At 37.8% G+C, this 26,808-nt stretch overlaps 1 long non-coding RNA gene across 2 annotated transcripts; it reads right to left on the bottom strand.

Annotated features, from left to right (window-relative positions):
- Positions 1 to 15,256: 15,256 nt before the first annotated feature.
- On the bottom strand, positions 15,257 to 18,072 carry LOC116125951. Of its 2 annotated transcripts, XR_004127417.1 has the most exons (4): positions 18,059 to 18,072; positions 17,856 to 17,980; positions 17,036 to 17,300; positions 15,645 to 16,922 (listed from the first exon to the last, which is right to left on the bottom strand). It is a non-coding gene; the product is annotated as an uncharacterized LOC116125951 (long non-coding RNA). The 2 variants fall into 2 exon arrangements; XR_004127418.1 differs by lacking the exons at positions 17,856 to 17,980; positions 18,059 to 18,072 and adding an exon at positions 15,257 to 15,605 and having other exon boundaries at positions 16,810 to 16,922; positions 17,036 to 17,731.
- Positions 18,073 to 26,808: the final 8,736 nt, after the last annotated feature.

Genomic DNA, 26,808 nt, shown 5'->3' with positions numbered 1-26,808 from the left:
TTGCCTCAGCTACTGCTATTGTCACCTGTCCAGCAATAGAAGAAGTCGACTGATCGCGGAAATCCCAAAGCTGATGACGAAACCCAATCTTCTTTGAGATCAATGACATGACTCAACAAAACCCGAGCATAGACAAAACCTAATCGTTCTCGCTAACTAATCGTCAAATCAGAATAATGATCTGCTCCAGGCGATGCCAAGACAAAATGCGATCAATCAATCGTCGCAACTCATCCACCTATTGCCAAAAAGTGATTGCCAATTGTCATCGTTGCTTCTTTCCTATGCCAATTTGCTGCTATCGAAAGTTGACATTGTTGATCTGAACCCGGCTGGCTACTGCCAAGAGGAGACATTAATGAACTTTTTCTTTTCTTCTTTGAAAGTACCTTTTCTTTTTTTAAATTCTGTCTTTTTGCCCTTTTTGTTTTTTACACAAAAAAAAAAAAAAAAAGAGTGAAAAAAAGGGTCAAAGAAGAAAAAGAGAAAGAAAAAGGTCAAAAAAAGATGTGTGAAGAAATTCTACGAAAAAACCTGGTTTTAAATTTGGAAGCAAGTTACTCAGAGATTAGACGAGAAGAGGTAAGACAAACTAAACTCGGCATGCCCAACAATGACAAAAAGAGAAGTTTTATTCCTGCTATTGTGGAAAAGAAAGCAGATGTTGAACAGTCCTCATCATTTATAGCCACTATTGAAAATGATGGTAAATCTTTACACATGTGTACATCTATTTCTAATAGTGCATGGATAATTGATTCTGGTGCTATCGATCATATGACATTTGATTTTAAGCATGTTTCTAACCTTAAACCATCCTTACAAAACTTTGTTTCTACTGCCAATGGTGAATCTAATTGGGTCATTGGGGAAGGATCATTAACCCTTAGAAACTCTTTGCACTTAGATTTTATCTTAGTTTTCCCATCCCTAAATTATAACTTGTTGTCAGTCTCCAAAATAACTAAATTCTTATCTTGTGTGGTGATTTTTTGGCCTAAATTTTGTGAGTTTAAGAGCATTCAAACAAAACAGAAGATTTGTCATGGTATTAGACGAGGACAATTGTATTACTTGGATTTAAAGTAAAAAACCTCTTCCATATTACAGTAGGCTTTGAAGGTTGATTACTCTAAAAGGGATAAACAAAAATTTGACATTTGGTTATGGCATCGACGTCTCGGACATGCTTCGTTTGATTACTTGAAGACACATTTTCCAAGTTTGTTTGAAAAAAAATGATATCAGTAACTTCCGCTATGACATTTGTGAACTATCAAAAAGCCATCAAGTCCCGTTTCCAATAATATTAAACAAAAGTCTAAGTCCTTTTATGCTTATACATCTGGATGTCTGGGGGCCATCACAAGTTACTACTTTAGATGGATCTCACTGGTTTGTTATTTTTATTGATGATTGTTGTTAGAGTCATGAAAGTGACTCTATTTTAATGATAAAAAGACCTTATGTGTAATTAAATTGAAGTTATATTGAGATAATTGAAGAAATTATGGAATTATTAATGGAAAATCACATTTTAATTTTTCCTTACACTTTGTGCATGTTTGGAATGATTTTTGGGATGTTGTGAGTCAATACTAGGTTATGATTTATTGATTAAGTTTGAATTTGTCTCATTTACTTTGTTCAGAGGGTAAATTGTTATATTTTTGGGGTTGATTTTGTCAGTTTTCATTCATCTAGGGATTGAACTAAGTTTGCCAGACTTAGTATAAAAGAAAATGAATAGTTCTAGAATACGAAGCGCTGCTCACCCCAAACCCCAGCTCTACCATCAGTGACCCTACTCCCATTTTCAGCGACTCCCCAACTTCCCCTTGCACCGATCTCCACCATCCACCACCCTCCCTGCTACACGACGCTTCACCTCCCCTCACCGGTGACGTTTCAGCTTCTAGTGGCTTTTTCTCCATTTTTCAATGACAGTTCATCTATCCAGGAGCCGATGCACATTCCTCAAGGTCTGATCTATCCTTTCCAAGCTTCAATTGCTGCCAAACTCGTTAGAATCACATTGCCTCCACCACGCCTCTTCAACTTCCCGACATGTTTTTGCTCCCTTTACGATGACGTTGAACCTCCCCAACTACCAATCCTCACTCCCTAGCTTGAGAGATTTCTTCCCATACACTTGGATCTCCATTCTGCCACCACTCGCCAAGAACCACGGCTAAACACTAACATTTTTCAACGAGCTGCACCCCTTCATCTTCTGGGTACTTTCAACGTCTTCTCCAGCCATGAAGCACACCATCTCGTTGTCAGTTACATCCTCTTCACGATGACGAGCCCCATTTTTGTCTTTTTAGCCTTTATCAACACCACCATGAGCGATTGAGCTTCTGATTGTCTGTTACGGTGTAGGTGAGATCGAGATTGACACCCATGACTCTTCTCAATATCTCTCAACTTGTTGGATGAACCCAATCGTTGGACATTTGGTTTAGTATTATGTATCGAATTATATTTGTTTTCGTTTGATTACGATACTTTAATATAGTTTCATGCATGATTTGTGATTATTGGTGTTGCCCATTGAGATTAGTTGTTGATATAAAACCTATTGCATGATAAATGTTGGTTTGAGATAATTAAATGTTGAGTATTGCTTTAAATTACTTCACATCGATTGTAATCGAGTTATATTCGCATTTAATGCCATTTCTACTTGTGTTGCATTGATTATGTAGTTGGTTGATTGGATGATACGTGTTGACAAATTGTATTTGTTAATTGCGTACCAACTAGTGGTATTGTCTTGCAGTGTTGTCGGTATTCAATGATAGTCTTTAACTAATCGAACTTGAGTGATAGGGTGCGACAAGATAGATTATACCTAGAGTGTCAGAAAGTGATTTCATTGGTATACCTTGCCTTGTAGGTTTAGGGGATCGTAGAGTATGGAGGAGAATTATGTGAGTTGGTCTCTTGTTGAACCAAAACCGTAGCAACAACGTTTTTATTATAAAGTCTTAATTCATTTTAATTTCAAGCTTTTATTATTTGCATTTAGTTTTAACCAATCACTTTGCCATCTTACGTTTGCTTACTCAAATACGCATTAGGTTGTTAGTCTTTGTTCCATGTGGATTCAACCACCCTGCTTACCATCAACTACGGTAATTAGGATTAATTTTGTAGCTATGATGACTGGTTCAACAAAATTTTGGCGTTGTTGCGAGGGAACAAACAACATGCTTTTGATCTTGTGTGTTTTTGAGTTGTGATTAATTCTTTTTACTTTAAGTTTTTTGCATTTTTATTTTATTTTATTTTACTTCATTTCTTTTTCATCTTAGTTTCAATCGAATAGATTCATTTGTGTTTTTTTTGTGTTTGCCAGAAGTCTGCAATTGGGGAAACACTACAGTGTGTCGTGTGAAGTGAAGTGTTGGCGTGAACCGATTGTGAAGTTCTTTCATCTTTTTAGTTTTGGTTAATCACTTGTGTGGTTAATTGCATGTTTATACTATTAGTTAGTAATTGTTAGTTTTCCTATTGTCTTGGCATATTTGTTTTTATTCCTAAGATCTAATTTTTATTCTTAGTATTTATTTCTTTTAGGTTGCATTGATAGCTTTAGTTTTGATTTGTTGGGTAAAGTTTTATTAAATTTTAGTTTTGTTTTGTGTGTTTATTGAATTTGCTTCTTAGGGTTTGCATTTAGTTATTTTTCTTTGAAATTGTTGTTACAGTTGTTTGTTGAGCCTTTTGTATGTTTGATTGATGAATGCAAACTAGAATGTCTTGTAATGAAGAGTTATTACCTTTGAATCTTGAAATTGAACACACTTGTAAGAGGAATAGAAAACAAGCATGTAGGATGGTTGACCAGGATGCATCCGCACATGTACCCCTTAGCCAACATTTCGCACCCACCACCTACACTTCAGCCTCATGTATCTATATTCCCAACGTCCAGACACGACACTGTAAGATCAAAACTAGTGTCATCCAATTGTTGCCAATTTATTATGGGAATTTAAATGAGGAGCCATACAAACACTTAGATGAATTTTTAGAGGTTTGCTCCACAGTTAGACTTTAAAATGTGAATGAGGATGTCAAGCACTTAATTTTATTCCCATTCTCACTTAAGGATCGAACCAAACAGTGGCTCAATTCTTTGGCCGTAGGGCCCGTTACCTCTTAGGCCCAAATGCAACAAGGATTCCTCAAAAAGTATTATCCCATTGCTAAAACCAACAATATAAGACGGGTCATCACTAGTTTCACTCAACTAGGTGGTGAGGAATTTTATGAGAGTTGGGAACGTTTGAAGGAAATGCTTAGGAAGTGTCCCTATCACACAGTCCCTAAGTGGCAATTAGTTCATAGTTTTTATGACGGACTGACTGAGAGGCATAGGAATATGGTAGACCTTTTTATGGAGGAACATTTATGCACAAGGATGAGAATTAGTTATGACAACTCTTTGAGACCTTAAGTGAAAATTCAATGCACCATATTTTGCATCTAGAATGTCTATCTTAGGGTAGACATCCAAGAAGGGTGGCGTGTATAAGGTGTCACGGTTAGATGACATTAGTTCCAAGCTAGAGGTGTTGGCCCACTGGTTTGACAAGTTTGTATCTATCCAAAGGTAGCCCTCTACACAATCATCTGAGAATAAGGCGAACCGGTATATTTTTGCCATGCACTCCACTTTTGACCATCCAATTGAGGAACCCGTCCTCAACCATTTAGAGGAGCAAGTGTAGGTTGCATAAGGCTTCCAAAGATGGAACGATTCATAGTCGAACACGTACAATCTTGGGTAGCATAACCACCCTAATTTTTCATGGAAGCCATAACCACCTTAGAATGTCCCTAATAATATATCATACAAGAACAATCCTTCCAATCAGCAAGACAATTATAAGGAGCAACCTTCAATCCAACCACCCACCAAACCTAATATCCTACCTCCCGTTCAACAACCCACTCTAGTGCCCAGTTCACTAGAATAAATGATGGCTCAAATGCTCCAAACCATGCAAGAACAAAAAGCCGACATGAATGCTAGGTTCCAAGATTTAGAGCAAAATACCTAACTACTACATTCTCATTCCCAATCCATTAGTAAGCCAGAGACCTAGATTGGTCAAATAGCCGAAGCAGTCAATAGGAGGGAATAAGGCCAATTGCCTAGTTAAGTCGTAGGCAACCTAGTGGTTCTTCTCAGCAAAGAGGGTATTCCCAACAAGCTAAGGTCGTGATGACTCTTTAGAGCAACTGAGAGAGAAGTAGAAGTCTATGGTAGAGAAGAGGAAAGTCTACGTGGAGACCAACCCAAAGAGACTGAATGTGAGCCACTTGTAGAGTCAAGTGTTCAGAGACTATGTAAGGAGAAAGTTGGGGAGAATGAACTATCCCTTGTATCATACATTACGAGAGCACATTTTCCTCAGTGCTTAAAGCCCCAAAATGTTCTCATTGCTAGGAAAAGCGTTGGAATGGAGGAAATGGTTGAGTTGTTTAAGCAGGTACAAATTAACATTCCACTTTTAGATGTCATTAAGCCAATACTTGCTTATGCCAAATTCCTCAAAGACTTGTGCACGCAAAAGAGGTGAATGAAGCCTCACACACCTAAGACTATACATTTACCAAAAAATGTAAGTGCAGTTGTCTGAAATCGCCTCCCCCCAAAGTTAAAAGATCCTGGAGCTCCTATTATTTCATGTGTGATAGGTAATGTCATGATTGACAAAGCACTCTTAGACTTAGGGGTGAGCGTGAACTTATTACCTACTTATGTGTATGAACAGTTTAACTTAGGTGAGCTTAAGTCTGATGAAGTGATCCAGTAATTAACTAACGGATTGGTCAAAATGCCTAAGGGCCTAATTAAGGACATGTAAGTTAAGGATGATGAACTATATTTTTTGGTGGATTTTCTTGTCTCAGACATGGAGTGTACCAGCAGTAATGCCATTGATTATTTTAGGAGACTTTTTTTAGCAACAACAAATGCTTGTATTAACTGTGGACTGGCAGAGATGGAAGTGTTCTTTGGGAATAGGAAACTGAGACTTAATGTGTTTAATGTTGGTTCAGGGCCGATGCATGAGGACGATAATGAGTTTTTCATGCTTGATGCTATTGACAGTCTAATAGAGGCTCATGCCCCACAACTGTTATATGATGATGTGATTTACACTCTTATAAATCTGTCTATTGAGAAGATATGTAACTTGAGTGTTGTGTCTAAAATTCAGGAGGTTAGTGCATATAAAGATTACTCTAGAACGTAGACCTTGGACCATCAGGCATGAACCTTTACCACATTTGTCTTAGACGACACAATCGATGTCAATTGAGTCTTCAACAGTGTTAGAGTTGAAGGCCTTACCTAATACTCTCAAGTGTGTTTTCCTAGGACCCAACAAGGCCTTACCTGTGATCATTGTCGCCAACTTAGATAGTGAGCAGGAGAAGAGATTAGTAGCAGTCTTGACAGAACATAAGGAAGCAATCAATTGGTTGGTAGCCGATTTGCTAGAGATTAGCCCTTTTTGTGCATGCATTGCATATTTTATGAAGAGAATGCCAAATCGGTGCATGAATCTTAAAGAAGGTTAGACCCGAACATGAATGAGGTGGTGAAGAAAGAGGTAATCAAATGGCTTGATGCAGGTATCATCTTCCCCATATCCAACAACCAATGGGTAAGGTCGACCCATGTTGTACCTAAAAAGAGTGGTCTCGCCGTTGTTGAAAATGAAAGAGGTGAGCGAATTCCTACCCATACTCCCACTGGATAGAGAGTTTGCATTGATTATAAGAAGCTCAATCTAACCACTGGGAATGATCATTTTCTACCCCTATTTATCGACAAAATCCTAGAAAAACTTGCAAGGCAGACTTTCTATTATTTTTTGGATGGCTATTTTAGATATAACCAAGTACCATTTGCCCCTGAAGACTAGGAAAAAACAAGTTATGCAATGCACTGGCAACGTTTTAAAGGTGCATGTTATTGATATTTTCTGATATGGTGAATCAATTCCTTGAAGTCTTCATGGATGATTTTTCTGTATTTGGTATGCCTTTTGATGATTGTCTCAAAAAGCTTGCATTGGTGTTGAAACAATGTAAAAAGACAAATCTTATTCTTAGTTGGGAGAAGAGTCGTTTCATGGTTCAAGAAGGAATTGTCTTAGGTCATGTGGTTTCCATGAAGGGGATTGCAATGGATAAGGCAAAGGTGGAGTTGATTTCTCAACTGCCACCGCCTTCGTTGGTCAAACAAATTAGATCTTTCCTCGGCCATGCAGGATTTTATTGACGATCCATCCAGAATTTTAGCAAGATCTCTAAGCCTTTGAGTGATTTGCTTGCTAAAAATGTGCAATTTGTATTTGAGGATTCTTGTATGATTGCCTTTACCATTTTGAAAGAAGCACTGATAACAACACCCATCATGCAACCTCCTAATTAAAATCTACCTTTTGAAGTGATGTGTGATGCGTCGAACTATGCCATTGGTGTAGTCTTTGACCAATGGGTGAATAAAAAGCCCGATGTGATCTACTACGCAAGCAAGACCCTCTCCGATGCTCAATGCAGTTACACCACTACCGAGAAAGAGTTGCTTGCAGTAGTGTTCTTCCTTGATAAGCTCCGGTCTTATTTGCTTAGATCTAGGATAGTTGTCTTTACAGACCACGTTGCAGTTAGGTATTTGTTAGACAAGAAAGACACTAAGCCTAGACTAATTCGATGGATTTTGTTGTTGCAAGAGTTTGAACTATAAATTAAAGATAAAAAGGGTAGTGATAATATGATTGCTGACCACTTGTCTAGACTTTTTACAAAGTATGTCCTCGGTCAAAGTTTGAATGACTTCTTCCCTGATGAGCAATTATTTGCTATATCCAAATCCAAAACACCTTGGTATGCCCATATAGTTATTTGGTTGTAGGACAATTACCATTAGGGTGGGCCAAAACTTAGAAAGATCATTTCTTTCCAACCATCAAGCATTATTATTGGGAAGACTTGAACCTTTAAAGTGTGTGTGCGGACTAAATTGTTAGGAGGTGTGTTCTCGACCACGAGTTTAGTAGTGTATTTGTATTTTGTTAGTCTTATGCTTGTGGTGGTCATTACAGTGGCAAGATGGCCGCTTTAAAGTTACTTCAGTGTGGTTTTTATTGGCCTAATCTTTTTTGCAATGCATTCTTTTATTGCCTTGCTTGTATTTCATGTCAGAAAGTAGGAAATATTGGTAGACGAGATATGATGCCCTTTAATCCTATTTTGGTTATGGAAGTGTTTGATGTGAGGGGTATTGATTTCATGGGTCCATTTCTCTCATCTTTTGGCTTTGAATATATCTTGCTTGTAGTGGATTATGTGTCTAAATGGGTAGAAGCCATTGCCACTAAGACGAATGATCATAGGGTGGTCGTCAACTTTGTCCAATCGCACATATTTAGTCGTTTCAATTACCCGCATGCCATCATCAACGATGGTGGTTTGCATTTCACTAATAGGCAATTTGGCTCACTATTGAAAAAGTACTCAATCACCTATAAAGTTGCCACACCTTATCACCCTCAAACTAGTGGAAAAGTGAAAAGTGGATCGTGCTAATAGGGAAATTAAGACTATCTTAGAGAAAATGATACAGTTCGATCATAAGGATTGGTCGATGCGTCTGAATGAAGCACTTTGAGCCTATCAAACTGCTTATTATTCCCCTATTGGCATGTACTCTTATCAGTTAGTTTTTGGGAAAGCATGTCATTTACTTGTAGAACTTGAACATTGAGCATATTGGGCCACAAGGAAATTCAATTTTGATATAACCATGGCCGGTGAACATATAAAACTTCATTTTTCGGAGTTGGGTGATCTAAGACACAAAGCTTATGAGAACTTTCGCATCTCTAAAGAAAGGGCTAAGGCTTTTCATGATAAACAAAAAGTGTTAGGAAGTTATTCTCTCTTAATCAAAAAGTGTGGCTCTTTAATTCCAAGCTTCGTCTCTTTCTGGGCAAGCTTGGGTCACGATGGGATGGCCCTTTTATTGTTGTTAATGTTTTCCCTCACGGAGCTGTTGAAATCAAAACCCAAAAACAAGACTAGTTTTTAAGGTGAATGACTAAAGATTTAAACCTTATGTCGATGGCAATAATGATGGAGAGGTGATTGAGGAGTGTTCTTTGTTAGATTCACATTAGCCATTTAAGTGTACTAAGTCTAGTTGAAGACTCTAAACTTAGTGCTTGTGGGAGGCAACCCACCTTTGTAAATATGTCTTTTTTTTTTTTTTTTTTTTTTTTTGCTTTGATGTTTTTGTTTTTGCAGGAATTGTCATGTTTGGAAACTCATTAACTAGTCGAAGGTTACGCCTTAGCATTCTCCACATACTCCGTTGGAGACAACCCAACCATTGTTCCTCAAGTTGTATCTCTCCACCTTATATGCTATTATTGTTAGATATTTTCTCAAATATGTTGGATGATTTTAATGTTATTGATCATATTTTCATTTGAGATCATTTGATGCTAAGTTGGGAAGGATGATATGTTTTGTGAGTCATTGAGGACAATGACATATTAAGTTGGGGAGTGTTGATAGATTTTTGATTTTGTGGAGTATGTATGTTTTTTATTGAAGTGTTGTTGATCATATTTTTGTGGAGATTGTTTTGATGATGTGTTTTGTCATGGAGAATGCATGCTTTTATGATGGTTGTGTGATTGAATGGATTATGCTTAAATTTTGTGGCATGTTTATGTTCTTGTTGAAAATATGTTGATTCCTACTCTTGTAAGTTCAAAAGTGGTAAAAGTGAGCATTTTTTTTTTTTTAATTTTTCATGAATTCATGTATAATCACCATTTTAGAAGCAATTAAGGTGATAGTTGGAAGGTTTTTCGAGGTTTTTGAAAATGGTTGGTTGCAACATGGTTTTAAACATTGAATTATTGTTTTTGTTATGTGCTAAGTTTGTCCATAATTGTGGTTAGATACCGTTTTGTGTGAATGACATGTGCTTTAATGTTTATGCAAGTCTCCCACATACGTTACATGCCCATGAAGGAAATTTTCATTTATTATCTTGCATGTGCTAAAAATGCTAATCTTTGTCTTTGGAAGTGCTTAAATGTTGCTTGATGATTTGGTTTTGATTTGTATCATAGTTGACTTGAGTAAGTACGCCCGAGGGGTGTTCTACACCTAATCCCCTAAAGCTATCTAGCTTGGGAGTGGTTGGCCCAGAGCTCGTTACACAGGTCCTCTAGAAAGCTTAATAAGTCATTACATAGATCAAGGGCTATGTATATATATAGTCTTGACTTGTAGCCTAGTTGGTTCGGGTGAGTAAGTTCGAGGAGTGTTCTACACTTAGTGCCTTATAGTTGTCTAGTTTGGGAGTCATTGACCTAAAGCTCACTTCACAAACCTTCTAGAAAGCTTAAGAAGTTAAGGCAAAGATAAAGAAAAGAAAGAAAAAGAAAAGAAATCAAGTGATAAATGAAAAAGAAATTATATGTCAAAATCTTGTATGGAAAATGAGCATTATGTTGCATGCACATGAGTTGGGGATTTTTGCATGACACTTTGGCATCATGATATGAACATAAGATGTGTGTTTGAGAAGCTTGAATGGAGATAGGCAAATCTTGACAGAAACTTTAGTTCTTTATTTAGGATTGTGTTATTTACTTGTTATGTTCAAATTCTTCACTTTACCTTTTGATGAATGTCTTGATTGTCGATGAATATGGTTGTGTATGGTTTTGTGAGAATGTTGAAAGAGTTCCTTTAACTTTACTCGAGGACGAGCAAAGAGTAAGTTGGGGAGTGTGTTAGAGTCATGAAAGTGACTCTATTTTGATGATAAAAAGACCCTGTGTGTAATTAAATTGAAGTTATATTGAGACAATTGAAGAAATTATGGAATTATTAATGGAAAATCACATTTTACTTTTTTCTTACAATTTGTGCATGTTTGGAATGATTTTTGAGATGTTGTGAGTCGATATTAAGTTGTGATTTATTAATTAAGTTTGAATTTGTCTCATTTATTCTGTATAGGGGGTAAACTGTCATATTTTTGGGGGTTAATTTTGTCAGTTTTCATTCATGTAAGGATTGAACTAAATTTGCCTAGACTAAGTATAAAAGAAGATGAATAGTTCCAGAATACAAAGCGCTGCTCACCCCAAACCCTAGCTCCACCATTGGCAACCCTTATCCTCCCATTTCCGGTGACTCCCCAGCTTCCCCTTGCACCGATCTCCACCATCCATCACTCCCTGCTACCGCACGACGTTTCACCTCCCCTCATTGGTGACGTTTCAACTTTCGGTGGCTTTTCTTCCATTTTTTGGTGATGGTTCATCTACCTAGGAGTTGATCCACCTTCCGCAAGGTCTGATCTATCCTTTCCAAGCTTTAGTTGCTGCCAAACTTGTCGAAATCACATTGCCTCCACCATGCATCTTCAACTTCCCAACATGTTTTCGCTCCCTTTTCCAACGACGTTGCACCTCCTTAGCTACCAATCCTCACTCCCCAACTTGAGAGCTTTCTCCCCATACCCTCGAATCTCCATTCTGCCACTGCTTGCCGAGAACCACCACAAAACACTAACATTTTCTAATGAGTTGTGCCCCTTCATCTTTCGGGTGCTTTTGTTACGATGAAGCACGCCATCTCATTGTTGGTTACGTCTTATTTGCGATGACTTACCTCATTTTTTACCTTTCAACCTTCGTCGACCTCCCGGTTATCTGTTATGGTGTAGATGAGATCGAGATCGGTACCCACGACTCTTCTGAACAGCTCTCGACTAGTTGGATGAACTCGATCGTTGGACATTTGGTTTAGTATTGTGTATCAAATTATATTTGTTTTTGTTTCATATTTGATTACAATACTTTAATGTAGTTTGATGCATGATTTGTGATTATTGGTGTTATCCATTGAGATTGGTTGTTGATATAAAACCTATTGCATGATAAATGTTGGTTTGAGATAATTAAATGTTGAGTATTGCTTTAAATTACTTCACATTTGTAATCGAGTTATATTCGCATTTAATGCCATTTCTATTTGTATTGCATTGATTATGTAGTTGGTTGAATGGATGATACGTGTAGACAAATTGTATTTGTTAATCGTGTACCAACTAGTGGTATTTCTTGTAGTGTTTGTTAGTATTCAATGATAGTATTTAACCAATCGAACTTGCGTGATCAGGTGAGATAGGATAGGTTATACCTAGAGTGTCAAAAAGAGATTTCATTGGTCTACCTTGCCTTGTAGGTTTAGGGGATCGTAGTGTGTGGAGGAGAATTGTGTGAGTTGGTCTCCTGTCGAACCAAAACCGTAGCGGTAGCGTTTTTATTATAAAGTCTTAATTCATTTTAATTTCAAGCTTTTATTATTTGCATTTAGTTTTAACCAATCACTTTGCCATCTTACATTTGTTAACTCAAATACACAGGTTATCCTTTGTTCCCTATGGATTCGACCTTGCTTACCACTAACTACGACAATTAGGATTAATTTTATGACCGTGACAACCAATTTGACAATTGTACATGGATGACTTCGGTATGTCTAATGAAATCCAAAGGAGAGGTTAATTTGCTCTTTCAAAGATTTCACAAAATGGTTCATATGCAGTATAATGCACAAGTTCAGGTCCTCCAAAGTGACAATGCAGAAGAATAACAAAGTTTAGATCTTCAGTCATATTTGGAAACACATGGTATCATTCATCAAACTACTTGTCCCAACAAATCCCAATAAAGTGGTTTTGTTGAGCAGAAAAATCGGCACTTATTGGAGGTTGGTAATGCCTCATTAATAGAAGCTCACATGCCATTATCTTTTCCAGGAAAAGCACTCACTTCGATTACCTACCTAATCAATCGGGTACCCTCTAGTTCTATTGAGTTTTAGACACCTTTTCAAGCTCTTAGTAAAGTAGTGAATGCTCCAATGGTCACAAACTTATCGCCTCATGTTTTTGGTTGTGTCGCCTTTGTTCATATCCATAAACATCAATGCAACAAGTTGTCCCCTTTTCCATTGAAATGTGTTCTCATTGGGTATGGTGTTCATTCATAGGGGTATTGATGTTATCATCCTCCAACTCAACAAATTTTTATGACGATGGATGTTGCTTTCCATGAAGATTTAATATATTTTTCTTCTAAGTCTAAACTTCAGGAGGAGTATTGTCAGGAAGAAATTTAGACTCTTGACTATACTATTCAAGATATGGAAGTCCGTGACTCATAAAATAGGCATGTTGATCGACAAGAAGATCCAATGGATGATGAAAATATTGAGGTAATTCCAAATTCGTCTGAAGAATCTTCACCTCAGTCCAAGTCCCTCATACCTGATATGCCAAAACAATCTCTTATGCCGCAACCATCTCTTGCTGAGAATGTTCGTGATTTGGAGTCTAAACCAATTAGGAAACAATTGCCATTACGTAGTACTAGAGGGATTCCTAAACCAACATATCAACCTGAACTATCTAGTAAGGTAAAGTACTCATTATATGTCTAACCATCGTTTATCAGAATCAAATTTTTCATTTGTAAATCAATTATCTGTTATATCTATTCTTAATAGTGTGTAGGAAGCCTTATTTGATCCAAAATGAAAAGCTGCTATGAATGAAAAAATGAGGTCTTTACAGAAGAATGAAACTTGGGAACTTGTTGATCACCCACCAGGAAAGAAGACTGTTGGATGTGAATTGGTTTACACTGTGAAGTATAAAGCTAATGGTACAATTGAGAGATTCAAAGCTAGACTAGTAGCAAAAGGGTACACCCAAAACTATGGGACTAACTATACATAGACATTTGCACCCATAGTTAAAATCAACATGATGCATATCTTATTATCTTTAGCTGAAAACGTAGATTGGCCCTTACGACAATTTGATGTGAAGAATGCTTTCTTCTATTGAGAATTGTTAGAAGATATTTATATGGATCCTCCACTAGGGTGTATTTCAGTAGAGAAGCACAGCCAAAAGGTATGTAAGTTAAAGAAATCTCTATATGGGTTGAAGCAATCTCCGAGTGTATGGTTTGGGAGGTTCACAAAAGTTATGACGTCTTTTGGATACCATTAGAGCAATTCAGATCACACATTGTTTCTTAAAAAATAACAATGAAAGATCACTACACTTATTGTATATGTGGATGATATGGTGGTTACAAGAAATGATTCAGAAGAAAGGAAAGCTCTACAAAATACTTGTCAAAGGAATTCGAGATAAAAGACCTAGTTTCTTTAAAATATTTTCTTGGAATCGAAGTGTCTTGATCTAACAAAGGTATCTTTCTATCACAAATAAAATATGTCTTGGATGTGTTGTAGAAAACTATTATGTCAACATGTCAAGCAGCTAATACACCAATCATACACTACAACAAAAATGGCTTACAGTAACATGCAAAAAGTGTTACCGTAGGTAATTTGTAGCATTTATAAGGATGCTATGACAACCCATGTTACTAAAAAGCAGACATTGGTAACACTTTTTGCATATTACTAATCATTTCAGTAACTGTCATAAAATGTTGTTGTTAAGTATATTGTAGCACTTATTCATAGTTACGAATGATTTTTGGTAACATTGCATAAATGCTATAAATAAGTTTTTTGTAACATTCTTAACGTGTTACAGTTTAGTTTTCTGTAACATTGTCAAAATGCTATAAATAAGTTTTCTATAACATTTTTAACCTGTTATTGTTTAGTTTTCTGTAACATTCTCAAAATGCTATAAATAAGTTTTCTGTAACATTCTTAACCTGTTACAATTTAGTTTTCTGTAACATTCTCAAAATGCTATAAATAAGTTTTCTGTAACTTTTTTAACATGTTACAGTTTAGTTTTCTGTAATATTCTCAAAATGTTATAAATAAGTTTTCTGTAACTTTCTTAACATGTTACAGTTTAGTTTTCTGTAACATCTCAAATTGCTATAAATAAGTTTTTTGTAACATTCTTAACTGGTTACAGTTTAGTTTTCTGTAACATTGTTAAAATGCTACAGAAGAGTTTTTAATAACATGTTAAAAGTGCTACCACAGTATCATTCATTGCATTTAGTAAACGTTACAAAATTATTTTCCATAATATTTTGAAAGTGTTATCAATGTGTCTGTTATAACATATATAAAATTGTTATCGTTGTAATTTAAATAATACAAATTATAAACAATGATACACTAATTTTCCAAAGAACATTTCATTGATGGTGAACCTTCATATACAAAAAGTTTGCATATATGCCTAATCAATAGGCACCCAACATTCTTTACATCCATAAAATCTAATATGCTTCATATACCATATCACATTTTGTAACATATAAACCTTCATATACAAAAAGTTTTATATATGCCTAACAAATATGCACCTATCATTTTTACATTATAATATCTAGATGATTAGAAAATTAACTATGAGCAATAGTTAATACCTTCCACTCATTCAAAAAATTCTAACAAAAACCATCATGCAAACCATCTTCCATTCCAAATTGTACTTTAGCAAAAAAGTAATTTTGCATTTTCACAACCTACAAAACCATTAATACAAAAAAATCTTCAAATCCCATGTATATTCTCAAAGATAACAACACATATATATTGTAAATTCAAAAAAAGATCAAGACAAAAGCACCCCAAATATTTAATGCAAAACAAAGAGGAAAAGAACATGCTTATATCTCCAACTTCACAAGCATACTATGATAACATACTATGATAATAGTTCCAGCAGAAAAACCTAAAGCCTTGTTAATGAAATATTGTCAACATAGGCACAAAAAATGGTCATGAGAAATACATATTTTACTGTATTAAACAAGAAACAAACCTAAAGCCTCATTAATGATATACTGTCATCATTGGCACAAACAATGGTACAAATTACAAAGTTAATCACGTTTCTCCACCAGCAAAGTCTCATTTATCAAACCCCAGGTTTAGAGGCTCATCAAATTTTAGTTCTAAAGAATAAGTTATCACAAAATCATTCCTAGCCAATAAAAGAGTATAAAGCAAAAAACTATTCCATCTTTGGAAACTGTGGTTACTTCACTACATACTGCAAGATGACCAAAGTTAGAACCATACAAGGAAACATAAGGATTATTATGGCAAGAGAATTGCAGAATGCAGTATGCAAAATTACATACTGCAGTATGCAATTCTGCATACTGCAGTATGCATACTACAGTTTGCAAACTGCAGTCAAAACTGTGGTTACTTCACTGCATACTGCAAGATGACCAAAGTTAGAACCACACAAGGAAACATAAGGATTATTATGGCAAGAGAATTGCAGACTGTAGTATGCAAAATGTAGTATGCAAAACTGCAAACTGCAGTATGCAAAATTGCAGTATGCAAAATTGTATTCCACCTGTAATCTCATTGCAACAATTATAACATGATTATTTGCTCATCCGTTACCAATCATATGAAACGGAGTTTTATGAATCATCTTTATGATTAAGTTATTAAAATGACAGTCACCTAATCAATATTATTCCACCTCTAAACTTGCTTTTCAATTTTTTAATCAACAACTAAACTGGTATCGAACCCTATATGATTATGTTGAAAGAGAGAAAATGCCAAACCCACAAGAAAAGAAATGCATAATGTACATCTGTTCACCATAAACTGTTAAATGGTCTTGCCTCAACGAGAGAATTGATGATTTCTTTGCCAAAGTACCAAACACCAAACGTAGATTCTTAAGTTAAGCTAACACACCCTTAACTGGAAAACCCCAAAAAGCAAAGATGGGGGTCTCGAATGCTAAAAAGAGTCTGCAATTTTGCAAATTGTAGATTGCATATTGCAGTTTGCACACCATCAAGAATCTCCTAGTAAATGAAGAAAAAGAGAAAATAAGTCTCACTTGCAACATAAACCAACTTCACTAGTTACTAGACTCAAAACAAAAACGTATTAGTTGCTAAAATGGAAAACAAGTTACCTAAAATTGTTTTCGAAAAGGTAGGACAACTTTGTTAGAAGGCCAAGCAACTGTACTCCCAACAACATCTTCAACAAAAACCATTTCGGATGCAGACCTCCACAAAAACACATTAGGGACATTGGCTATATCAATCCAAACTCTCATAGCATTAGGTCCAATAGGAACATGATGAACAAGTGCTTTTGGATCATCTGGTGCATAGTGTACACATCAAGTACACTACCACCAATTAATCTATTAGTGTTAAAAACTCCAGAAATGTCTATCAAGACACCAAGGTCCAATAAGAATCAAACACAACAATGAGAAACTTAATAATAAAGTACCAATCATCCAACTACAATAAAACAAGCCTTATAGTCAGGAAATTTTTTTATAATATCATGGCGATAATATCATTTTCTAGCAAATAAAATTGAAGTAACTCCTCTATGGAAAAGTCTGTGCAGATTCCTGTTAGATGCCTCTGAGAATTTAATTAATCCCAATTCAACGGCTATAGCTATTCATCAAACATCAAAACTTGCCTAGAAGAAAACTACTTCAAATTAATTAATTTAGATGTCCTTGTATCAATTTATGGAAGTGGTAGCAGCTATCTAACCTAATGTCTCAAACTACATCTTCAATCATTATGCAAACATGAAGAAAAAAGACAAGTGTATCTTCATTGCCAACTTTAATAAAACAAAACTCAAATTCCCAAGGTAGACAATATTTTCCTTATTAAGGGGCTCGTGTTGAGGTAAAATGTTGTTGAGTCTGCAAGCACACAAGCTACAAATTGAAATTGCATAGAGATGTACAATACTGGTACCTTAATATAGTTGTTTGTATCCAATGTAAAGTGGTGATAACAGCCAGCAGGTAAAACGATCATTCCCCCCTTCTTTACCCATACACGAATCCATTTGTCATTACGGTCCCTGATATCAAAGTAACCTTCACCAGAAAAAAGACCACTAAGAACTTAAATTAAGGTAAGTACTAACAGCAAACCAAGCACCAAAGTAATCCTACCACTTCCTGCCACACAGTAGCGTATCTCTTCATCAGTATGCAGATGTTCTTCAAAGAAATTTTTTATCTTCTCTTCATAATTTGGCAGCTTATTTGGGCAAACCTCACAAAAGTCCTGCAGAAAACTTATCTGGTTAAAATTCCAACACACTTGCAACTCACTGTCAGATGGCAAACATAGTTAAGAACTTATCAAATTCATAATTAAAATTAACTGACTTTTCTTTCTGTAGTCTGCAAACTGCAGACTGTAGTTTGCACTGCAGTTTTGCAAGCTGCAGATTGCAAACAGCAGTCTTCAGTTTGCAAACATGGTCTGCTTTGATTACGGGTTATTCTCAATATGGAGATTATGAAAAGGCATTGTACTATTTCAGGAAAATGCATATTGAAGGCAAGAAGGCAGATCCTATTTTGATTGCCAGTGTGCTGGTTGCTGCTGCTCAATCAACAAATGTGTGGGCTGGTAGTGTGGTGCATGGTTATGTTAGACATCAACTGATCTCATGCCATCTATAGCAAAATCTGAATAGATACTTCTTTCACACGTCACAAAATATGCCTGAACTTTGTGATCTGCTTATTGTCTTGTACCAGATTCAAAACTCATGTTAATGATTATATCCTGATGGGTCATTCATCACTTTTCAAATTACTTTTAATGTTATCTGGTCAATTTATCTTTGTTATTATTGTTTCATATGCTGTAACTGCTCACTTTCTTTTCTTTTGATGGTATGTGTTACATTTATAAGGATACTTAGATCAACTTCCCAAAGGACATGGAGTGCCTCTTAAAATCTGGATGATTCCTTAACCTTGTGCTTTATGCCTATACCTCAAATTAATGTGGAAAAACAGAAAGAACATATGACTAATATTGTATAGTGTTAGTAAATTATTAGATTTCAAGCGACTTGGGCTTTTTACAATTTATTCACTGGCTCAATAAACTAAATTCCTATGGTGATAGTATTTGTATGATGTTGCTGATCTTTTCTGGGAAGGAAGGCTGTTAGATTGACAATTATGAACTTGCAAATGAGTCGCAGTTTTGCAAGCTTAGAAATCTAAGATTTTGTGTTAAACATGTAGGATTTCCCAAAAGCACACAGCAAAAAGCTTGCTTTCCCAAAAGCACTTAACTTTCCAAAACAGAAAGTAGAAAAGAGCACCACAATAATTCATATCACTAAGTTTAGTTTAATGTTAAGTAAAACAACTTTCAGCACCAAAAAGAATAAATCAATCTTATTAAGCACCACAATCATTCATTCAAACAGTTCAATCATTATAGAAATCAAATCATTGATTTGGCTGAACCGTAACTTATGAAAAATGCAGAGCAAAAAACGCAGAGAAAAAATGCAAGAAAATGATTCACCTGAACCGTAGCTTCACTGATTTGCCTCTTAAAGGATGAGGGCTTCCATTTAGGGTTCAATAGGTTATGGGTATTGGAGATTTTAAGCTAAAATTTTGATGAAACCAATGATTTTCACTAGATTTTTACTGAATGAAGATGATTAAGTGTAGGGTATTTTGTTTGAATGAGTAGGTTGGATGAGTTGAAAATGCTTTAAGTGTAGGGTGGCTTTATTGACATAACGAAAATTGTGTTAGAAAGAAGCTTGGAGCTGAAATTTTAGTAAAGAAGCAAAATTGAAAGTGGCGTGAATTGGAGAAGATCAGTGAATAAGGACAAAGGTACTTGGTATATTTTATTTTTTTTTGGGGGGGGATTTTTTTTCTTTGGCGGGTAGAGAAATTTTTTCCCGGTTAAAGTTTAGGAAAATAAAATTTGTTATTATATTTTCATTTAGTAACACTGTTAAGTGTTACAATATTTTAATTTAATGAAATCAACATTATTTCAATACACGCAAATTGCCTACGGGCCGGGATGTGCTGCCCCTTGCACCCCTACCCATTAACCAGGCAACGAGACACCCAAATGCGTACATGTGACAACTTATTGTTGAAATGATGGACAACTGCAACACTTGGGAGACGAAACGACACAAAAAAGTGACGAAATCACACCGAGAATTAAGGTGAAGAGTCAAGATAGTGAAATGACTTTTTCAAGTGAGATTTTGAGTCAACCAAGCTTACGAAAGGTGGATCTGACTTTAGGGAGTATAGACCAGCCCCTAGGATGTCTAGAAGTTGCCAAAAAACTAAGAAATTAAAGTCGTCGAGAAGATGAATGGTCACAGATGGAGGAAGCTTAATGGTCGTTGGAATCCAGGAATGTCTTACGTGATGATGGCCAGCCATTGGAGAAGGAAAATGCTCGTTAAAGGTGGAAGCTGGACGATCTCTAAAAAATGGATGAAGATGGGTGGACGTTTTTTAGCTTTGCATTTAACCTTCCATCTTCCTTTTATACTATTTGTAAAAACATTTGTTTGGTCCCTACATGAATGAGATCTAACAAAGTAAAGCCCAAATAGTAAATTTGACCCCTAAACAATAAAAATGAGACAAAATCAACCTCATTTCATATTAGCGGGAATAATATTTTATTTTCCGATAAATAATTGGGTTTATAATAACACTTATAAAATGTTACTGTATTTTTATTATATGGTAACATTATAAAAAAGTTACTATATTATTAGATTTATTGTAACACTTTAAAAATGCTACTGTAGATATATTTTCCATAACATTTACGAAGAAAAGTTACCATTGATATAAAATGTGTTACAAAAAGTTAAAGTGTTACATATAAAAATTGTTGTCGTAACATTTTAACATCAAGTGTTACTATAGATAGTCTGCAGTAACACTTTAAAGAAAAGTGTTACTATCCAGTGTTGCCGTAGGCCATTTTTGTTGTAGTGATAGAAGGTTTGAAATTAGGAGTTGAGACTGATCACGTACCAGTTGATAAAGGGAGATACTAGAGACTTGTGGGAAGATTGATGAACTTATCACACACTAGGCTAGATCTTGCTTATGCATTGAGTATAGTCAATCAGTTCATGCATAACCTAGGGAACAACATATGAATGTAGTTATGCACATCTTATGATATTTAAAACATGCTCCTAGAAAGGGAATCATAGTTACTAAAAATGAGGACTACCAAAATATGAATGCATATACTGATACTAATTCAGCTGGAGCAGTAAATGACAGGTAATACACTTCTGGTTATTTCACTTTTGTAAGTGGTAATCTAGTCACTTGGAGAAGCAAAAAACAGAATGTTGTAACACATTCAAGTGCTAAAGCAGAATTTAGGGGAATGACACTTGGGATTTGTGAAGCTTTATGGCTAAGATTTCTCCTGCAAGAGTTGGGCCATAATCTAATCAACCAATCCAATTATATTGTGACAATAAAATAGCATGTGACATTGCTCACAATCTAGTTTAACATGTACGAAGCATGTTGTAGTGGATAGATTTTTCATCAAAGAAAAACTAGATGACAGGATTATTGAATTGCCCAAGATTCAATCAGAGGATTAATTGGCCGATATTCTTACCAAGACTATCTCCAAACATATTTTCTCACAAGTTTTACACAAGTTAGGCATGTGTGACATCTACATATGCACCAACTTGAGGGGGAGTGTTGAGATTTCAGCATTATTTCTTGAATATTTCATAATCTTCTTATTTTGTTAGTTTTACGATCCTTATAATGTTCTTGATATCCTGTAATCTTCTAATTATGTATGTAATTGACATAATTAGAAGATTCTATAGATTGTATCTTCCATATATAAAGCCTGTAACTCTTACTGAATATCAATGAATTGAAACAAACAATTCTTCAAACAAACACATTAAAATTAAATGATAAAATTGAGGATTAAAATCAAACGACATTGATAGTGTTTTTTTAATTGATTTTCCAACAAAAAGAAAATGGCATAGGTAAATTAAGTGGTTCGTTGCTGATAGCAATGAGTGGCCGCGTGAAGCCCAACATCACTGCCTAACAGTCAACCTAGTATTATACTACATTGTGTCTCATGTTGGCGGCTAAGCGTGACTAGGTTTCTCAGCCTAAGACTAACGTCCTAGTATGGTTGGGCTTCATTTCGTATTTTGCTAGCCACCACCAAATCTCATCCTTCCATCATTGAGCACAATGCTTGCAACCTATATGACCCCTACAACCACCACCATCTAATGCAACAGAATAAGATAGGCACTAGATACACTCTAGCATAGCGGCTCAAATCCACAAAGAATAACTCTCGAATCCACCAGAAGATAACAAATCCATAGAATCATTTGAGAAATTTTGTTAATAATTCATTGATAATTGGTTGTAGGATAACAAGCATATTTATGGTAAACTAATCCTAGTATTACTAGAACAAGAAATAAGAAAATCCTAATACTACTAGAACAACAAATTATAAAATAGGAAAATCAAACTTAACTGAAAAAGATTCTTCCTAATTGATTTAACAGAAATTCTAATAAAAAACTAAACTTCAAATTAAAATCTTAACCAAAATTAGAAAATATAATTGACAAGAAGGAAAATAAAAACTAATCCTAATTTAGGAAAATCTGTCCTACATCATACTCCCCCTCTTAAAATGTTATGCCTAGGAAAACAAGGGTTGACGTGGAAAGTCACGTGATGCAGTGTGACCTACTCCCGTCAGAACGGTAGGTACACGTCAGGCCTGCCAAGCACTATGGAGCTCCCACGCGTCCATTTCCCTGCAATAAATCGCGTGAAATCAGCTTGGGAAGGGGGCAATGGGACGTAAAGCCGGATTATGTCCTGACACTCACACCAACTCATGGATTTAATGATGACTACACGCCCTCATCTGGTTATAAAAAGAAGAAGACCCCTTCATTAAGGGGATTCGGCCATTTTTTACACTGGAACTCTCTCTCTCTCTTGCAAACTCTGTATTTACTTTTCCTATTCATATGTAAGTTAGTCCGCTGTTGCGACCTGACCCACATTACTAATACAAATCAGTGGACGTAGGACTTGCTACCTTAGCATCCGAACCACTTTAAAAAGCTTTTATTGCATTTATTTCACATTTTCGGTCCATAATCACGTGTGTCTCTTGACCAATCAACGTTACACACATGTCGATTAGTTGGTGTCAGAATCACGCATCAATAGTTTGGCGCTAGAAGGAGGGCTGATTGAGTGTCTACCCTTCATCAGGAGAATCTTCGACCTACTGGTCCTACAGCAACAAATGGCCCGCCAATCTGAGCCAGAGCAAGCTAATCAGTGCGCTGAAGGAGTCCCCTTGATCCAAAGGGATACCCCCTCTAGGGTACTTCCAGTTTCGCAAAATGCTACGGGGGATATCCCGGCAGCTTCGCAACTCGACCCCGCCATCAGAAGCTACCTGGAGAGGTTTGACAATACTCTCCAGACGGTCAACTAAAGGTTGGACCGTTTGGACCAAGGCATGTCATCTATAACAGCTGGGGTGGTGCAACCGCCCTGCAGGTCGCGCGAAAGCGCGGCAAAGGGCAATAGCCCATGTCGCGAGCACTGTAGCGCGTAGACGTAAGGGTAAGCAAGTGGCAAAAGGTAAGCCTACGGGCTCCCAAGCACCAGCGAGCACAAATCGTGCCCCAAGCAGGGTGCCGGTAAAGCTGAGACTCGGCGAAAAAGTGAATCCCGAGCTGTCCCATGCCACGTCGCAGGCGAACCCAAGCAAAAATGTCGGGCGCGATGATTCCTATCACCGCTAGCAGAACGATCCCGATCATTATCATGCGGGTGGCCCCCACACCTCGCGGGGCGGTTCGTACCACCGCGAGGGTCGTGAAAATGCCCCGCGTAATCCATCCCCTTCACACGCCTCTAGCCAGCGTGTGTCGAGTGCGGTCGGAAATGCTGGCCGAGGCAAAGAGGAATCCAACCTCCGGACTTTCCTGAACCGTAATCAAGAAGGCCGGACTCGCATGGTTGAAAGCAACCCCCAATTGGCTCCGTTACCACAAATTGAGGAGCTACAGCGAGCCCTGGATAGGTTAAGGAAACAGCAAAATGAACAGGCACAGGTCACCTCTGCATCCCCTTTTTCTCCCGAAGTGCTAGTTGCTCCACTCCCACTGGGGTTCAGAATGCTCGATATGCGGCCGTTTGATGGGAACCATGACCCGCAAGATCATTTGTATGAGTTCAACGACCTGATGGAGCTCCACCAGGTTTCGAACCTTGCAAAATGCCGTTGTTTGGCCGTGACTCTCACTTCTCATGCCAAGCAGTGGTTAAGGTCGCTCCCAGCGGGATCGATCAGTTCGTAGCCTCAGATGAGCACGACGTTCCTCCGGCATTTCCAAGCAAATCGAAAGTTTTCAATGCCTTTGAGCTACCTCAGCAACATAAGGCAAGAAAGAGACGAATCCCTGCAATCTTACATCGACCGTTTTCGCAGGGAACTCAACAAGGTAGCTCACGCTCTAGAAGAGTCCATCCGAACACTTATAATAGCTGGAGTTCACCCGCAAACCGACCTATAGAAAGAACTGCAGGCTGAGGACGATGTTTCCCTCACTAGATTTTAAACCTTGCAGAAAAATATCTCCGAATAGAGAATTAATTGGCGGCACTCCGCCGTCGCGATCACAGCACTTCCAGCAGTATGTTTGGTCGGGGAGAAAATAGGAGAGCTGATCGCAAAGGAGACATTGATGATCAGCGAAAAGGGAAGAAACCACGCTACGAGCACAAAAAGTCCTATGCTCCTGTTCCTCGTCGCGACCGTGACAGAGCTCAATACACTCCGCTGAACGTATCCATATCTGCAATCCTTGACAAATCCGAGAAGGCCAGCCTACTCGGTGAGCCGAAACCAATGAAAACTCTTGCTACGACCAGAAACAGCAAAAAATATTACCGTTACCATAGGGATAACGGGCATCACACTGATGAATGCCGAGCCCTAAAGCAGGCAATCGAGGAGCTCATCAAGAAATGGCACTTCAAGGAGTATATTGATGACTCTCCAAAAGAGAGCCAAGGGGAGCAGAAGAAAAAGCGTCGTGATCGCAGCGGGTACAGCAGTGTTAACATAATCTTCAGAGGTCCGCACCTCGCCGGAAACATGCGAGCAGCGTAGGAAAGGTGTGCTCGCGAAGCATATCACGACCCGATCAGGGTAATGAACACTTTGCAGCGACCGTAAAAGGCTTGAAAGGAGGAGCCGATCACCTTCTACGAGAAGGAAGCAGCTCGCTTGCACCATCCCCACGAGGACGCCCTAGTAATCACGCCCCTAATAGGGTGCCACAATGTCTGCAGAATGCTTGTGGACAACGGAAGCACTGTGAACATCCTGTTCAAGACCGCTTTCGATAGAATGAACCTAGACGAGGCCGACCTGAAGCCAGCCTGGATGCCTCTTTAAGGTTTTACAGGGGATCACCTGATCCCAAAAGGAATGATCCAGCTACCAGTCACGCTCAACAACTACGACGAGGTGACTAGGGTTACTGAATTTTTGGTCGTGGATTGCCCATCGGCCTTTAATGGAATCTTGGGGCGACCTCTGTTGAGAAGCTTCAAGGCAGTCACTTCCATATATCACCTCAAGATGAAGTTCCCCACTCCAACGGGGATAGGGGAAGTGAGCGGATCGCAGAGCGCATCTCGCAAATGCTACATAAAAGCGGTGCAGATGCCAGGCAAGGGCATTATGAGATGTGTGCCTCACCAGGCTATGGCGATCAGCCAGATCGAACCACAGCCTGGTCCAGCGGAGGATAACATAGATCCGCGAATCCAGGAAATCCCTCCCAGCGGCCCAGTTGAGGATCTGTTCGAAATTTCAGTTGATCCAAAAGAGCCGAGCCGAGTGTTGAAGATTGGAAGCTGTCTCAGCCCTCAGCTCGCTTCCGAGCTGATGAGCTTCTTAAGGGAAAACATTGACGTGTTTGCCTGGTCGCATGCAGATATGGTCGGGATCATCCCGAACATTATTTGCCACTTATTAAACGTCAGCAGTGAAGCTAAACCGGTTCACCAGAAAAGAAGAGCATGGATCCGGAGCGGTACGCCGCACTAAAATCAGAAGTGGAGAACCTCCTCCGAAACAGGTCCATCCGAGAGGCATTATACCCGACCTGGGTTGCCAACCTGGTCCTGGTAAAGAAGCCAAACGGCAAGTGGTGGACTTGCATAGACTTCAATGACCTCAACAAGACTTGCCCGAAAGACGGCTTCCCTCTATCGAGAATCGACCAGCTCATTGATGCCACCTCAGGGCACGAGCTACTAAGCTTCATGGATGCGTACTCAGGATACAATCAAATCCCGGTGTATGGGACAGACGAGGAGCATACATCCTTCATTACGGACCGGGGGCTATACTGTTACAAAGTCATGCCTTTCGGCCTCAAGAATATGGGCGCGACCTATTAGAGGTTAGTCAACCAAATGTTCTCCGACCAGATCGAAAGGACAATGGAGGTCTATGTGGACGACATGCTGGTCAAATCCTAGGTCGCCTCAGAACACATTGCACATCTCGCTGGGATGTTTGACATCCTCCGACTGTACAGAATGAAGCTAAACCCTCTCAAGTGTTTGTTCGGGGTGTCATCAGGAAAGTTCCTGGGGTATATGGTTAATAAGCGGGGCATAGAAATAAACCCCGAGAAGATTCAAGCTCTGCTCGATATGGAGAGCCCGACCAACAAAAAGCAGGTCATGAGTCTAAATGGGCGGATAGTGGCACTTAGTCGCTTCATATCGAGATTAACAGACCGCTGCTTACCATTTTTCAATGT

The sequence above is a fragment of the Pistacia vera genome, unplaced genomic scaffold (assembly GCF_008641045.1).
Source record: "Pistacia vera cultivar Batoury unplaced genomic scaffold, PisVer_v2 Contig174, whole genome shotgun sequence".
Taxonomy (NCBI): Eukaryota; Viridiplantae; Streptophyta; class Magnoliopsida; order Sapindales; family Anacardiaceae; genus Pistacia; species Pistacia vera.
Note: the sequence above shows the minus strand (reverse complement) of the source record. Positions and strands in the feature narration are given on the sequence as shown.